Source organism: Hevea brasiliensis, chromosome 7 (assembly GCF_030052815.1).
Source record: "Hevea brasiliensis isolate MT/VB/25A 57/8 chromosome 7, ASM3005281v1, whole genome shotgun sequence".
Lineage (NCBI taxonomy): Eukaryota > Viridiplantae > Streptophyta > Magnoliopsida > Malpighiales > Euphorbiaceae > Hevea > Hevea brasiliensis.
In genome coordinates this window covers 62,397,431-62,415,809 of record NC_079499.1, presented here as the reverse complement: position 1 = coordinate 62,415,809, position 18,379 = coordinate 62,397,431, and positions in this window count along the sequence as shown.

Sequence of the window (18,379 nt, the reverse complement as noted above, 5' to 3'; positions counted from 1 at the left end):
ATATTAAAAGTGTTTTAGTATGCAATTGAATATTAAAATCAATTAGGCACATAATGGATATGGCATGATGCATGAAACCCTAGAAGAAAATTTTTGAATTCAATGTTCTAATCTAATAATTTTCATGCTTCCGCTCCTTCAACATAGTGTGCCTGAGCACTTCCTTGATCTTATTTTATTACCATTCTTGATTTTGTTATTTAAAATACCTTTTATGTAAAATTTACATATATAAGTCTTTTAAAAAGAAAATTTAATCAATTTAAAATTTTGCAAATTTGTAGAAAATCCGGCAAAGTGTCGGCTGTAAATTGAAAAAAAAAAATCTTCTGAACCTGTTAAAAGATACTCCCAATAATTTTTCAAACCCATAACTCCAATTTCATTATCAATTTGTCAACAATTCCTCAATTTATCATTCATTCATTTCACATCATAATCATGCTCCATTTGTAAAGAAATACTCATATGTTATTTATAAACACAAATTTACAAATGATTACATTAATACAAAATTACATAACAGAGGTTTCAAATATACATGATAAAATAAAAGATTAATTACAAAGCTTACAAAAATTACAAAATACAAAATGTTACCTAGTGTCCTACCCAATGCACTGCAGTTGAGAGGTGACACAGGACACTTGCAGATCTGATCCTCACCCAGACTATGGTCTACTGGGATCACGCTCTGTATCTCCAGCACCTACACGTGACAAAAGTAACGCTCTAAGCAATACTGTTTAGTGGTGCCAATAATAAAATAAAAAGAACTAAAAAGAAATAAATATGTAGAATGTATGTTGATTTTTCATACAGACAAATTTTTAGTAATTATTTGTAGTATTATTATTTTGGTACTTTTTATATCAATAATTGATTTAAATTCATCAATATTTATTTTTGGTTGCCTAAGTAACCTATACCAGTTAACTGGACTGGATAAACGAGTAAACTAGCACTGGGTACCAAGTACCTCGGGTCGTCACACCATCGATCACATAGTGTCTCCCAGTGTGTAACAGAATAGCTAATGAGCTATAATAAATATTAGGCACAAGACCAAGTATCACAATAGTTTCAGAATGGCTAAAAGCTATAAAATCACAGAATGGCCATTTAAGCCATGAATCACAGAATGGCATAATGCCATGTGCAGTACTGCTATCAAAACCCTATTGGCATGCCAACCTATCCAAACCAATCTTACTAGGTTTACTAGGGCATAACAAAGCTCTCAATTGAATATTTGTATTTAACATGTAAGGTTACTATTTATTTTACTATTCAAGTCAAAATATTGACTTTCTTATACATAATAGTTACATGAGTTCTAATCACATGAAATTATCACATTTTGGTTCACAAAAGTGTTAGCATTGGTTGCCAATCAATACTTAAAACCAACAGGAAATAAATAAAAAAATTTTAGTTTTGGGTATTAGAGTTCACTGTTCTATTAGGCAATTCTGTAGTGAGAATTTTGCCAAATGTTCTCAATCAAAGTTGTTTCTTTATGTGTCTTCTTTAATTTACTTTTTGAATCACTCCATTTGGAGTTTTGTAGCTCAAGTTATGGCCATTTTACCATAACTGGCCGGATTACTTTTTACCCAGATTTTCTGGGCAGTCCTGGTTCTACCAGATTTGGTAGCTCAAATTTGGCTAGTAATTTCTTTTAGTTAAGTCTAGAATTTGAGTTTGTGTTCTACGGGAAAGTTGTTCTAAATTGTCTTACCTTTTCATTGATATAAATTTCAGGTCAATTAGACCTTTCTACACTGAGTTATGACCAAATGAATGAATACTGTTCATTTGGTCATTTTGCCCAGGCAGAATGTGTATTACCCAGGTCAATTTTTATGTTAGTCCATTGTGATTTTCTGGGCAAGGTTTCTTCATCAAAGTTGTGCCATTATGTATCTAATTTCATGTCCAATTAGCCCTGTATCAATTGAACCTACACAACTCAAGTTACAGCTGCCCAAACCTACTAGACTCACATCCAGCCCTACAGGTCACCAAAGGCAGCATATCTAACCTCAGTTCCATTGGCACAAATGTAACATCCTCATTTTCGTAGTCCATACATTCTACTGTTCCGACGGCTAATGTCTGCCCTGGAAAGTCAGAATGTATGGAACTACGCTTCAGTGATAATGAACAGACATATAATGATGAAATAACTAAGAAGAAAATGCAAGAAAAACCAAAGACAAATGAAAGAGAGAAAATGAAGCTAAGTTAAACGAGCCGACACCGCAGCGATGGGTGACCGCACTGGGAAGGCCATTGCCGACTCCAAAACCATGGAGAACCCTCAGAATTTAATTCCGGAACATAAGTAAAGGTCTATTGAAATATAATTGAAACTAGAAATATCAAAAAAAAATTAATAAATTAGTACAAAGAAAATGAAAAATTGAGAAACAGACAAAAATCGGTGTTACTGAAAAATCGAGAATATAGCCCGAAGTGTGGTATTTTGGTCATTTGACACCTAGAGTTGTCTTTTGACCTCAATGTCCATTAAAAATAAATGATATTACACTTTATAAATGTCATGAAAAATTAAATGGTGGTACATTATGTAAATAGTGAAGGAAATGAGATAAATGTGCAAATTAGGAAAATTGAAATAATTAAACATTAAGTTAAAGTGAGTGCTCCACTAACTCAAGTCTTTGGACACTTAATTAAGTCATTTTGGACAGAAATTCAGTCCATCTTCTTCCTCCCAAATGACCAGCCGAATTGATCCTCCCAAAACCTCCATGGAAGTCCACCATGGCCAAACTCCCTCCATCACCATGCAACCATGTTCAAGCCCTCATTTCACCATAGTTTCTTCATCAATGTAACACCTCTAAGTTCGGTAGTGCGTTCTTATGCTCCAGTGACCAGTGTTGTCCGGACAGCTAGGATGCCTAGAACTACACTTCGTTATGAGTGACGAGACATAAAATAATGAAATACAAGAAAAGAAAATACAAAAAAAAACAAAGGAAAAATAATAGCAAAGAAATGTAACCAAGTTAAGCGAGCCAGGAATCCTAGCGATGGGTGACCGCACCGGGAAGTCACGGCGTGGACCGTTGACTAGCCCTGGATGGCGGGGAACCCTGAAAAATATTTTTAGGACTTAAATAGACCCTTATTGAAGAATAAATATCATTAGAAAGATCAAAGAAAAATTAAATAATTAGTACAAAGAAAAGTGAGAAATCGAAAAACGGACAAAACCCAGTGTTACCGAAAAATCGGAAATGCAACCCGAACAGGGGCATTATGGTCATTTGACATCCTGAATTGTCTTTTGACCTAAATGTCCATTAAAAATAAATAATATTACACTTAGAAAATGAAATGAAAAATTAATTTGGTGGTACCTAAAGTAAATAGTAAGAATTAAGGGTTAATGTGGAATAAGTAGAAATTAAACATATTATATGATTTAATCTAAGTAAGTGGACCACTAAAGGAATAAATTAATGATAATGGGGCAGGTGTACACTCATCTTACCATCTGCAATTCATATTTCTCATTTGGATTTAACATTACCGAAATGAAGAGGTGAAGAACCCTCCATGGCCGTTTTCATCAAGCTCTCCTAACTCCTCCATTTCAACTCCAATCACTTAGGTTCCTTCATGAAAGTTTGTCTACACATCATAAGAAAGAGCTTGATACCAAATTTAAGAAGTTTAATCAAGGTTTGGCAAGTTCCAACCATAAGGTAAGTTAGCATTTTTGAAGATAGCTTTGTTAAACTTTGTGTTCATGTTATGGGTGTTGGTTTTGTGAAGAAAATTTTTAAGTTTGAAGAGTTATTGAGATGTTCATTTTGGAGAGCCATGAAGTTATGTATTTGATGAAATATTTGTGCATATATTTGATGAAATATTTGTGCATATATTTGGTGATTTAATATCCTAGTAAATTACTTCATATGTATATGGTGATTTTTGCACTTTGATGGAAATTGATGAATTGTAGGATATTTTGGTGCTGAGGAAGTTTTCGGCAGCCTTGAGATTCTTGGATAAATGTATATGTTCATGAAAGTATCGACAGAATATTGACCTTGAGAATTGATGGATATGTGTATAGATTGATTGTGTAAGTGTATGTAAAAATTTGTAATGTTTAGGGTATATGTGATTGTACTTAGAACTTGTAAATGTGAGTTTAATTGGTGTATTGAGGATAATTGCAATCTGCCCAAAGTGACATTTAAGTGAAGTGGAATATGGTTTTTGGTAATGTACCAAAACAGAAATTGTAAGGGGAGTGGACATATAGCAATTAAATGTGTAATGGATACATGTATAAGCAAAGTAATTAAAGGCAGTATGCAATTTAGTCAATAACTTTAAATGTGTAACCTCAATTGGTATGAGACCAATTGGAGGTGAAACTAGGCACAAAATGTGCCAACTTTCATTGAGAAAGCATACCAAAATTCTGCTTGCAAGGTGACATAAAAAAATGTTCGGATTAGGTGCAATTAGGACCTGAAAATTGACCAATTGGGCAGCAGTGAGTGTTTAGGCCATAACTCACTCAAAACAGGTCCAATTGACCTGAAATTTTAACCATGAATAGTTAAGACCCATACCTACAAGTCTTATGAAGACACCAAAGCCCAGAAATGACCAAAAGTGAGTCAAAAAGCTTGCACAAGTTCGGGTCCAAAAACTGGCCGAACCAAAGTTGACCAAATTGACCTAAAATTGACCTAATTTGATGCCATTTGACCAGCAATAGTATAATGACCATAACTTGGTCTACTTAACTCGGATTGACCTAAAATTTTGCCCCGCGTGCAATAAGACATAGATCTACAAGTTTGTAGTTTTGACCGAACCCGAAAACCGAGGGAACTAGGTCGTCCGGCTAGGTCAAACTAGTATTCCGGAATCCAACAAGTTGCATTAAAATGCACTAAACAAGGAAATGAGTTTGGTAAAACATACCAACCCTAAAACATTATCGAATGTGACATATTAATGACACTACACCCTAATTTACCTAAAATGCATCGAGGGTCGGTATATTAGGTGATTAAGCAAATAAAGGTATTCAGTGAATAATTGAGTTCAGTGAATTACTTATCGAACATTATCGTTAGAGACAGTTTAATTTAGTATTGAAACACTTCAAATTGTGTTTCTCAGTTACCAAAGACTCAGGAAAAGGGAAGGAAATACTGAGTCCAGACTCGGAGACAGTCATCAGAGGTTTGTGCACAACTAGTTTTCAACTGATTTTGCTCTGAATAATATTTCCTATGATTAATTGCATGTTATTGTTTTAAATTGTGTTTGTGCACAACAACTATTTCTTTTGAATTATTTTCAATTGAAATAAATTATGACTATTTACATATTATTGTTTTAAGTTGTGAAATTGTGAAAAATGGTTTGAATGATATTTGATGGATACTTATTGATTGAAAAGCACTGTAATTGGTTTGAAACCACAGGTATCATGTACATTGATTGTATTCCTCGCTAGCTTGTCTAGTGGGATGAATTGAATTCCCTCTCTGGCTGAAGTGTTGAGGTGTGTGCCTGTTGAGGACGAATAGAATGAGTACTCATATTTTTGCTAGCTAGCTATGTTATTCCTCATTAGTCATTGACTTTTGGGATGAATTGAATACCTCATTAGCCATTGGCTTTTGGGATGAATTGAACTTGGGAACATGATTACAGCTATGTGTGATTTATTGATATGTATTGTGAGATTGTGAAATGAATTTAAATTCTTATTGACATATACTGTCTTTTGAATTCAACCATGATCTGACTTATTGAAATTTATTGTGATATTGAGAAATGGAGTTTAAATTCTGGTTGACAATTATTGTCTTGAAATTAACTATGGTTTTAAGTATCCACTATTTACATGACTTATGAATTGTAATTTAAATTGTATTTGATTAATGTTGTGCACCACTGAGACATTGTCTCAGCGATAGCTTTTTATTGCTGTCGCAGGTAGACAGACCGACAGAGCAGCAGATTAGGCTGCTAGTACCTCCAGCGAGAGACTACCGAGTATAATGAGTATACCAGTATTTTGTATTTTGTAATGTAATGTATGTTCACTGTATGTACATATTGTTTTTGGTTTTGAGCAGTTGTAAATAAAAATTGTACATTGAAGTTGTAAAATAATTATGAGTTATTTTGGCTTGTAAAAATTGTATTATATTTTCTTTATCGCAGTCTTTGAAAAATTACTGTGAATTTGACTTGAGAAATGTGTTGGGTTGAGAAAAATGTTGAAGTTGAGATTTGGAAATTTATTGAAGTGCTTTTTACAGGTTTTCTGAAGAACTGTTTTATCCAAAATACAGATGGCACTCTGCCAAAATTTTTACAGAAATTCCAAATAATTCAAACGTGTTAGTTCTATCTCTTCAGTTCAAAAAAGCTTTTAACGCCTGTAAATAGTGCTCACCACTGTAAAAGAAGTAAGAAAAGTTTTTAAAATCCCTTGTAGTGTATTTAATGGGTTATCAGTAGACGGAGTTGATGATTCATTAGGTATACTACGGGATCATGTTATGCCTTACAGAGGGGTAGGGTGTGACATGTTTTAGTGGTATCAGAGCAAAGTTTTTAAATTTTGTTTTCACCTGTTATTTGATTATTCTTTCTTCATAGTACAACTGCTCAATATCATTGTTTGATACATACAGTACATTACATTATAAATATGCACTAACGGGAGGAAATCTCCTTGTGTTATTGGTTCAGGAGATCTAAAATCCTCGCATTGAATATGGAAGAGGGTGATCGTTCAGTCGATCAATCTATTGAGGCTGAGGTGCAAGGGGATGCCTCAGGCCTACATAATGTTAGTGGTTCAGCAGCACCAGCCCCTGCAGTACCGCATTTTCCTGCTCAGTTCGCTCAGCAGATGGCTGCAATGTTTCAACAAATGGCTGGTAATGTACCTACTCAAGTCCCAATACAGGCACCAGTGGTATCACCACAGTCTCCTACTAGGCAGTATGATAAATTAATGAAATATGGGGCTACAGAGTTCAAAGGGACAGTAGATCCTCTAGAGGCTGAACAGTGGTTAGAGAGGATGGATAGGGTATTCAAGAAACTACATTGCATAGAGGAGCTCAGATTTGAATACTCAGTGTCCTTGTTACAGGGGGATGCTTATGACTGGTGGAAAACCATTCCCCACAGTCTAGTAGAACCAGCAGTATTAACATGGAATGACTTTCTCAGGGAATTCAGACAGAAATATGTCCTTGATGCTTATGTAGACCAGAAGCTGCAAGAGTTCCTAAGTCTGAAACAGGGGAACAGATCAGTGGCTGAGTATGAAAGAGAATTTTCCCGCCTTAGTCATTATGCAGTGAGTCTACTCTCTACCAGCAAGGAGAGATGCAAGAGGTTTGAAACTGGCTTGAAGCCCAGTATCAGAGTACAAGTAGTCGGCTTCAAACACACTAACTTCTCTGAACTTATTTCTCAAGCCCTAGAGTTGGAAAGAATTGAGATTGAGACTACTCCTGAGAAAAAGAAATCAGAGAAGACAGAGAAAGAGGAAAAGTCAGTAGAACAGAGTTCCAGTGGTCATACTGGGAAGAGGAAGAACTATGGGGGACATGGCAGAGGTGGCAAGAAATCGGGTAGGGGAAGATATTCAGGACAGAGACCTCCCCTATCTGGTCAGCAGAGTACCAGAAGTTCCTACCCTCCCCGCCAATGTGAAACTTGTGGAAAAAATCATGGTGGGATCTGCTATAAGGCTATTGGAGCTTGTTATAACTGTGGAGGCACAGGACACTTTGCCAAGGATTGCACCAGTAGTCGCAGAGTTGGACCACCTCCTACTACTGCAGAAGGGTCAGTTCAGAGCCCTGTCACCAGAAGTTCACAACCACCTAGCAGAGGTAGAGCGAGGGTAGAGGTAGCCAAGCAGGCAGCCAAGGCACAGTAAAACAATCAGAGCAAGACAGTGCTCCGATCAGAATGTATGCAATGAGACAGAGGGAAGAGGCCGAGACATCTGATGTTGTGGCTGGTACCTTCTCAACTTTTAACCAAAATGTGTTTGTGTTATTTGATCCAGGCTCTACCCATTCTTATGTAAGTGCTAGCATCATTGATTGCATTGCTGTTCCATGTACAAAAGTGGACTTTGAGGTGCTAGTAACAAGTCCACTAGGACAGGAAATCAGGGTTAATAGGATGTATAGAGATTGTCCTTTGGTGATCTAAGGACACACTTTTCTGTCCGATTTCATTGAAATGCCCTTCAGAGATTATGATATCATCTTGGGCATGGATTGGTTAGCTAGGCATCATGCCATGATTATCAGAGGTGAAGACGATCACTTTTGGCCTTCCTCAGTATAGTGATGTGGTAATACATGGGGAAAGACAGTTATTGCCATCAAACATCATTTCGGCTGCACTAGCCAGAAAAATGATCAGAAAGGGGTGTGAAGCCTACTTGGCACATGTGGTAGACACCCAAGTGGGGAGTCCAGCATTGAAGGACATCCCTACAGTACATGACTTTTCAGATGTGTTTCCTGATGAATTGCCAGGATTACCTCCGGAAAGAGAAGTGCAGTTTGAAATTAATGTTATGCCTGGTGTGGATCCAATCTCCATAACGCCATACAGAATGGCACCAGCAAAGCTGAAGGAGTTGAGATACAATTGCAAGAACTACTTGAAAAGGGCTTCATCCGCCCTAGTGTGTCACCTTGGGGAGCACCAGTGTTGTTTGTTAAGAAGAAGGATGGTACTCTCCGCTTATGCATTGACTATCGACAGTTGAATAAGGTGACAATAAAGAACAGATATCCATTGCCTCGCATTGATGATCTGTTTGATCAGTTGAAGGGTGCAGCTGTATTCTCCAAAATTGATTTGCGATCTGGTTATTATCAGTTGAAGGTTCAAGAGCAGAGTATTCCAAAAACTGCTTTCAGAACTCGATATGGCCACTATGAGTTTCTAGTAATGCCATTCAGGTTAACAAATGCTCCAGCTGCTTTCATGGATCTGATGAACACTATCTTCAGACCATATCTTGATCAATTTGTGGTGGTGTTTATTGATGACATTTTGATATACTCGAGGAATGCGGAAGGGCATGATAGACATCTGCGGATTGTACTGCAGACTTTAAGGGAGAAACAGCTATACGCCAAGTTGTCGAAATGTGAATTTTGGCTGAAAGAAATTTCCTTTTTGGGACATGTTGTGTCTGCTGAAGGGATCAAGGTAGATTCCAGCAAGGTAGAAGCTATCCTTAATTGGAAGCCGCCAGAACATCACGAAATTTGCAGTTTTTAGGTTTAGCTGGATATTACTGATCGGTTTGTGAAGGATTTTCTATGTTATCTTCTCCACGACCAAACCGCCGGAAAGATGTAAAATTTCAGTGGACAGATAAATGCCAGCAAAGTTTTGATGAGTTAAAAAGGTGTTTGACTGAAGCTCCAGTCCTCACTTTACCTACTTCGGGTAAAGAATACACAGTTTATAGTGATGCTTCTCACAATGGGTTAGGCTGTGTACTGATGCAAGATCGGAATGTCATTGCTTATGCATCACGCCAGCTGAAACCGCATGAGAGGAACTACTCAACACATGATCTGGAGCTAGCAGCTATTGTTTTTGCTCTGAAGATCTGGAGACACTATCTGTATGGGGAGAAATGCTATATTTACACAGATCACAAGAGCTTGAAGTACTTAGGCACCCAGAACGAATTGAATTTGAGGCAGAGGAGATGGTTAGAACTCATCAAAGATTATGATTGCTTAATAGACTATTAGCCAGGGAAAGCAAATGTGGTGGCTGACGCCTTAAGTCACAAGACTATGGCAAGTCTCAGAGTTTCTCCTTTGTCCATGGTATATGAGTTGAAAGCACAGCATTCCACTTTAGAGATTGATGATGAGGACAGACGGTAGTTGCATGGCATGTACGGCCGGTGTTGATTGATCGATCGGAATGGTCGCTCAGTGATGAAAAATATTAGAAGCTACTGAAAGAAGTCCAGCAGGGCAAGAAACCTGAATTCTCTGTGAGAGATGATGGTTTATTGCTACATCAGGGCAGAATGTGCGTTCCTAGTGATGTGGAATTGAGACAAATCATTATGAAGGAAGCACATGAGTCTCCATTTGCTATGCACCCTGGTGGAACTAAAATGTACAGAGGGCTGAAAGAGCATTACTGGTGGATGGGTATGAAAAGAGATATAGCTGAATTTGTTTCCAAATGCCTAACTTGTCAAGTAAAGGCGAGAACATCAAGTTCAGTGGTTTGTTACATCCTTTGTCGATGCAGTGGAAATGGGAACGAATAACTATGGATTTTGTTACAGGACTTCCAAGGACACAGAGTAGTCATGATGCAGTATGGGTTATAGTTGACAGATTGACCAAGTCTGCTCACTTTTTGCCAGTTCGGATGGACTATAGCCTGGAAAGATTGGCCAGATTGTACATATATGAGATTGTGAAATTACATGGAGTGCCAGTATCAATTGTGTCTGACAGAGATCCTAGGTTCACTTCTAGATTCTGGGGTAGTCTTCAGAGAGCCCTAGGAACTAGATTGAACTTCAGCACAGCATTCCACCCATAAACAGATGGCCAGTCTGAAAGGGTTATCCAGATATTGGAGGATATGCTACGGGCTTGTGTGATTGAATTTGAAGGTAGTTAGGATACACACTTGCCTTTGATTGAGTTTGCTTATAACAACAACTACCAATCAAGCATTAGGATGCCTCCATATGAAGCTTTGTACGGCAGAAAGTGCAGAACTCCCTTATGTTGGGATGAAGTAGGTGAAAGGAAGATGATTGGGCCAGAAATTATTCAGCAGACAGAGGAAAAGATCAGATTGATTAGAGATAGACTCAAGACTGCATCAGACCGTCAGAAGTCCTATGTTGATTTGAAAAGAAGAGATATTGAGTATGCAGTGGGTGATAAGGTATTCCTCAAAGTTTCTCCTTGGAAGAGGATTATGAGATTTGGCAGAAAGGGGAAACTGAGTCCTCGTTTCATCGGACCATATGAGGTTCTGGAAAGAGTGGGTCCTTTGGCATATCGGTTGGCATTACCTCCAGAGCTAGCAAGATACACAGTGTCTTCCATGTGTCCATGTTAAGGAGGTACAGATATGACCCATCTCATGTACTATCAGTTGAAGAGATTGAGGTAAATCCAGACCTCTCATATGAGGAAGAACCCATAAAAATTCTGGCATATGAGGTGAAGCAGCTGAGAAATAAACAGATACACCTGGTTAAAGTGCTGTGGAACCATCATTCAGGCCAGGAAGCTACTTGGGAACGTGAAAAGGATATGAGGAGACAGCACCCACAGCTGTTCAGAGACTAATACCAGGTAAAATTTCGTGGACGAAATTATTTTAAGGGGGGGAGAATTGTAACACCCCTAAGTTCGGTAGTGCGTTCTGCTGCTCAGGTGACCAGTGTTGTCCGGACAGCTAGGATGCCTAGAACTACACTTCGTTATGAGTGACGAGACATAAAATAATGAAATACAAAAAAAGAAAATACAAGAAAAACAAAGGAAAAATAATAGCAAAGAAATGTAACCAAGTTAAGCGAGCCGGGAATCCTAGCGATGGGTGACCGCACCGGGAAGTCACGGCGTGGACCGTTGACTAGCCCTGGACTGCGGGGAACCCTGGAAAATATTTTTAGGACTTAAATAGACCCTTATTGAAGAATAAATATCATTAGAAAGATCAAAGAAAAATTAAATAATTAGTACAAAGAAAAGTGAGAAATCGAAAAACGGACAAAACCTGGTGTTACCGAAAAATCGGGAATGCAACCCGAACAGGGGCATTATGGTCATTTGACATCCTAAATTGTCTTTTGACCTAAATGTCCATTAAAAATAAATAATATTACACTTAGAAAATGAAATGAAAAATTAATTTGGTGGTACCTAAAGTAAATAGTAAGAATTAAGGGTTAATGTGGAATAAGTAGAAATTAAACATATTATATGATTTAATCTAAGTAAGTGGACCACTAAAGGAATAAATTAATGATAATGGGGCAGGTGTACACTCATCTTACCATCTGCAATTCATCTTTCTCATTTGGATTTAACATTGCCGAAATGAAGAGGTGAAGAACCCTCCATGGCCGTTTTCATCAAGCTCTCCTAAATCCTCCATTTCAACTCCAATCACTTAGGTTCCTTCATGAAAGTTTGTCTACACATCATAAGGAAGAGCTTGATACCAAATTTAAGAAGTTTAATCAAGGTTTGGCAAGTTCCAACCATAAGGTAAGTTAGCATTTTTGAAGATAGCTTTGTTAAACTTTGTGTTCATGTTATGGGTGTTGGTTTTGTGAAGAAAATTTTTAAGTTTGAAGAGTTATTGAGATGTTCATTTTGGACAGCCATGAAGTTATGTAGTTGATGAAATATTTGTGCATATATTTGATGAGAAATGATGTTGGTTATGGTGATTTAATATCCTAGTAAATTACTTCATATGTATATGGTGATTTTTGCACTTGGATGGAAATTGATGAATTGTAGGATATTTTGGTGTTGAGGAAGTTTTCGGCAGCCTTGAGATTCTTGGATAAATGTATATGTTCATGAAAGTATTGGCAAAATATTGACCTTGAGAATTGATGGATATGTGTATAGATTGATTGTGTAAGTGTATGTAAAAATTTGTAATGTTTAGGGTATATGTGATTGTACTTAGAACTTGTAAATGTGAGTTTAATTGGTGTATTGAGGATAATTGCAATATGCCCAAAGTGACATTTAAGTGAAGTGGAATATGGTTTTTGGTAATGTACCAAAACAGAAATTGTAAGGGGAGTGGACATATAGCAATTAAATGTGTAATGGATACATGTATAAGCAAAGTAATTAAAGGCAGTATGCAATTTAGTCAATAACTTTAAATTTGTAACCTCAATTGGTATGAGACCAATTGGAGGTGAAACTAGGCACAAAATGTGCCAACTTTCATTGAGAAAGCATACCAAAATTCTGCTTGCAAGGTGACATAAAAAAATGACCAATTCGGATTAGGTGCAATTAGGACCTGAAAATTGACCAATTGGGCAGCAGTGAGTGTTAGGCCATAACTCACTCAAAACAGGTCCAATTGACCTGAAATTTTAACCATGAATAGTTAAGACCCATACCTACAAGTCTTATGAAGACACCAAAGCCCAGAAATGACCAGAAGTGAGTCAAAAAGCTTGCACAAGTTCGGGTCCAAAAACTAGCCGAACCAAAGTTGACCAAATTGACCTAAAATTGACCTAATTTGATGCCATTTGACCAACAATAGTATAATGACCATAACTTGGTCTACTTAACTCGGATTGACCTGAAATTTTGCCCCGCGTGCAATAAGACATAGATCTACAAGTTTGTAGTTTTGACCGAACCCGAAAACCGAGGGAACTAGGTCGTCCGGCTAGGTCAAACTAGTATTCCGAAATCCAACAAGTTGCATTAAAATGCACTAAACAAGGAAATGAGTTTGGTAAAACATACCAACCCTAAAACATTATCGAATGTGACATATTAATGACACTACACCCTAATTTACCTAAAACGCATCGAGGGTCGGTATATTAGGTGATTAAGCAAATAAAGGTATTCAGTGAATAATTGAGTTCAGTGAATTACTTATCGAACATTATCGTTAGAGGCAGTTTAGTTTAGTACTGAAACACTTCAAATTGTGTTTCTCAGTTACCAAAGACTCAGGAAAAGGGAAGGAAATACTGAGTCCAGACCCGGAGACAGTCATCAGAGGTTTGTGCACAACTAGTTTTCAACTGATTTTGCTCTGAATAATATTTCCTATGATATTGCATGTTATTGTTTTAAATTGTGTTTGTGCACAATAACTATTTCTTTTGAATTATTTTCAATTGAAATAAATTATGACTATTTACATATTATTGTTTTAAGTTGTGAAATTGTGAAAAATGGTTTGAATGATATTTGATGGATACTTATTGATTGAAAAGCACTGTAATTGGTTTGAAACCACAGGTATCATGTACATTGATTGTATTCCTCGCTAGCTTGTCTAGTGGGATGAATTGAATTCCCTTTCTGGCTGAAGTGTTGAGGTGTGTGCCTGTTGAGGATGAATAGAATGAGTACTCATATTTTTGCTAGCTAGCTATGTTATTCCTCACTAGTCATTGACTTTTGGGATGAATTGAATACCTCATTAGCCATCGGCTTTTGGGATGAATTGAACTTGGGAACATGATTAAAGCTGTGTGTGATTTATTGATATGTATTGTGAGATTGTGAAATGAATTTAAATTCTTATTGACATATATTGTCTTTTGAATTCAACCATGATCTGACTTATTGAAATTTATTGTGATATTGAGAAATGGAGTTTAAATTCTAGTTGACAATTATTGTCTTGAAATTAACTATGGTTTTAAGTATCCACTATTTACATGACTTATGAATTGTGATTTAAATTGTATTTGATTAATGTTGTGCATCACTGAGACATTGTCTCAGCGATAGCTTTTTATTGCTGTCACAGGTAGACAGACCGACAGGGTAGCAAATTAGGCTGCTAGTACCTCCAGCGAGAGACTACCGGGTATAATGAGTATACCAGTATTTTGTATTTTGTAATGTAATGTATGTTCACTGTATGTACATATTGTTTTTGGTTTTGAGCAGTTGTAAATAAAAATTGTACATTGAAGTTGTAAAATAATTATGAGTTATTTTGGCTTGTAAAAATTGTATTATATTTTCTTTATCGCAGTCTTTGAAAAATTACTGTGAATTTGACTTGAGAAATGTGTTGGGTTGAGAAAAATGTTGAAGTTGAGATTTGGAAATGAAGTGCTTTTTACAGGTTTTCTGAAGAACTGTTTTATCCAAAATACAGATGGTACTCTGCCAAAATTTTTACAGAAATTCCAAATAATTCAAACGTGTTAGTTCTATCTCTTCAGTTCAAAAAAGCTTTTAATGCCTGTAAATAGTGCTCACCACTGTAAAAGAAGTAAGAAAAGTTTTTAAAATCCCTTGTAGTGTATTTAATGGGTTATCAGTAGACGGAGTTAATGATTCATTAGGTATACTACGGGATCATGTTATGCCTTACAGAGGGGTAGGGTGTGACAATCAAAGCTTGCACACACACCTTGGGCATTATGTTAGAAGCAAAAAGAAGAGGATTTGATGAAGTTTTGGTGAAGCTCAAAAAAGGTTAGTGCTAGTTTTTCATCCCTTGCTTCATTAAAGTTTGTATTAAGGTTGAGATTAGTTGGATGGTGAAGAAATTTGAAGGATTCGATGAGTTATTGATATATTTAATTTTGGACAGCCATGAAAGTTTATTGTAGTTGAGTTTTTCTTACCTCTAATGGATGGAAATTAAGGTTGATTAACTTAAGTGGAAGTGGTAGTAAGTTAATATCCAATTATGTGCATGTTAGTGCTTGAATTAAGGGTTTGAATATGGGTCTTGATGCTTTGGCAAACTGCCATGTTTGGCAGCCTATTAAATCATGAATTTGTGTGTGAATATGTAGTTTGTTAATGAAATATGCTAGTATTAAATTGTGGGCAGTATGTGTAGGTGATATTGAAGTATGATTATATTGAAGTGTATGTGTAATATTGACATTGAGATATGTTGAATTTTGGTGGAAGTGAATGTTGAACTTAATGGTGAATTGTGTGCATTGAGCACTTGAATATTCTGCCCAAAATTGTTGCTGGAATTGTGTACAATATACATATATATGGAAGTGTTATTGATTGAATATTGAAGTAATGAGAAGGAGAAGGAATATCAAATTGGAAGTGTATGTGCTTTGTGCAGGTTGTGTATTGAAGGCAGTACATAAATTAGGCCATAAGTGCCAAACTGTAAACCCAATTGGTATGAGGCTAATGGCGGGTGAAACTAGACACCAAATAGGCCAACTTTCATGTAGAAATGTTGCCAAAATTCTGCCTAGAAACTGACCTTAAAAATGATCAAATCCAGAATAGCAACCTTGCAACCCAGATTTTTGACCATATGAACAGTAGTCCTTGGGATGACCATAACTCACTCAAAACAGGTCCAATTGACCTGAAATTTTTACCATGGTTAGTTTAGACATAGATCTACAATTCTTATGAAGATACCAAAGCCCAGAAATGGCCAGAACCAAGTCAAATGGCTTGCACAAGTTTGGGTACAAAAACTGCCGAACCAAAAGTGACCTAAAATTGACTAAATTTTGCACTAAAGGTGCAATCTGTCCAGCATTGGTAAATTAACCATATCTTGGTCTACACAACTCAGAATGACCTGAAATTTTGCCCTACGTGCAGTGAGACATAGACTTACAAGTTTGTAGTTTGGACCAAAACCCAAAAACCGAGGAAACTAGGTTATCTAGCTAGGTCAAAATAGTACACCGAAATCCGATAAATTGCAATAAAATGCAATACACTTGGAAATGAAATTGGTAACATATACCAACACTAAAGAGCTATAAAATGTGACATATTGGTAACACTAGAATTGACTCACGTAGAGTGCATCAAGGGTCAACATTATAGGTTGACTAATGAAATGAATTGAAGGGAATAGTACGAAGAGAAATAGGACTTTAAGCTAGACAAATCTAGCACACAAAAATTGAGAAATTGACTAAATTTTGCACCAAAGGTGCAATCTGTCCAACTTTAGTAAATTGACCATATCTTGGTCTATACAACTCATAATGACCTGAAATTTTACCCCGAGTGCAATAAGACATAGAGCTACAATTTTGCTTCTTTGACCAGAAGCTAAAAACCAAGGAAAATAGGACTTTAAGCTAGACTAATCTAGCACACTAAAATTGCAAATTGGTAATTACATAAAATGATGCTTGAAGTGATTTGACAATGAATGCCAACTTGTGAAAAGGGTAAATTGTATTGTATTGACATCATATTGAATTGTAAATTGTGACATGTTGATGCTAGAATCAACCTATCCATGATGCATAAAAAGGTCAATAATTTTATTGACCAGTGAAAGGCATAAAGATGTATAAACCCTATGAATAAAGAATTAAATATGTAACATTGTAATATGCCGTAATTTGCCTAGTTGATTAGTTTGGATAGGTTGGCATGCCAATAGGATTTTGACAGCTGTTCTGTAAATGACTTTACGTCATATTGTGTTTTATAGCTTATTATGCCATACTATGATTTTAATAGCATATGGCTATACAGATTGTGTTATTATACTCGGCTTAATGCCTGATTGATTATATGGCTTTTTAGCCACACTGTTTGCACACCGGGAGATACTTTGTGACCGATGGTGTGACGGCCCGAGGTACTAGATACCCAGTGCTAGTATATCCGTTTATCCAGTCTGGTCAGTGTATAGGCTACATGGGCAGTCAATTAAAACATTATTCAATTCAGGCAGCTAAGTTAAGTTAAGTATACGAAAATTTTAGTACAATTAAATTAAGCATTGAATGAAATGAGTAAAAGAGATTAGCAACAGAAACATAACAAAGATACAATTTACAGAACCTTAGAGATTTAAAATACAATACAGTTAGAATAATTGATTCCTGGATATCTGAATTATGAGTTATTTCTTTCCTTATTTGTATATATTATTTCTTGTTATACTATTGCACCACTAAGCAGAAATGCTTAGCGCGATGGAATTGCTTCCTGTGTGAATCGAAGGTAAAACTAGTAGACTGTCGACTGAGATTTTTGGAGTCCAGATCTGCAAAAGTGTCAGAAGAGTTCAAGATTGTCACCTCCTCAGCAATGCATATAGATATGGCTCATAATTATACATGTTATGTATTTTGTTCATTCTAAGTATATTGTAATTTCATTTGTATATCCTGTATTTGACAAATTTATGTACTTAATTGGAAAATTATATAAGTTAATGAAATGTAAGAATTCTGATGTCTGAATTGATTGTCTAATCATAATGATTCTGAATGAGATTGAGTTTAAGAAATTTTGAGAAACTGATGAGATATTATTGAGATAAATTGAGCTATGAATTTAAATATGTTGTGAATTGTCTTTGGCAGGTTCAGAAGAACTGTTAGTCCAAATTACAGCTGACACTTTGTCGGATTATCGTTAAAATTTTTGAAATTCCAAATTAGTTAGATTTTGATAAAAGTAAAAATAGCCTAAACCTTAAATAAAGTTTTTAAATAAATAAATCAAGAACTGTAATGAAATCAGATAAGATCAGGTGCTCCGGCACTCCGCATAACACACTTTGCTTGGCTACACTGTAGACGGGTGAGGGGTGTTACAAC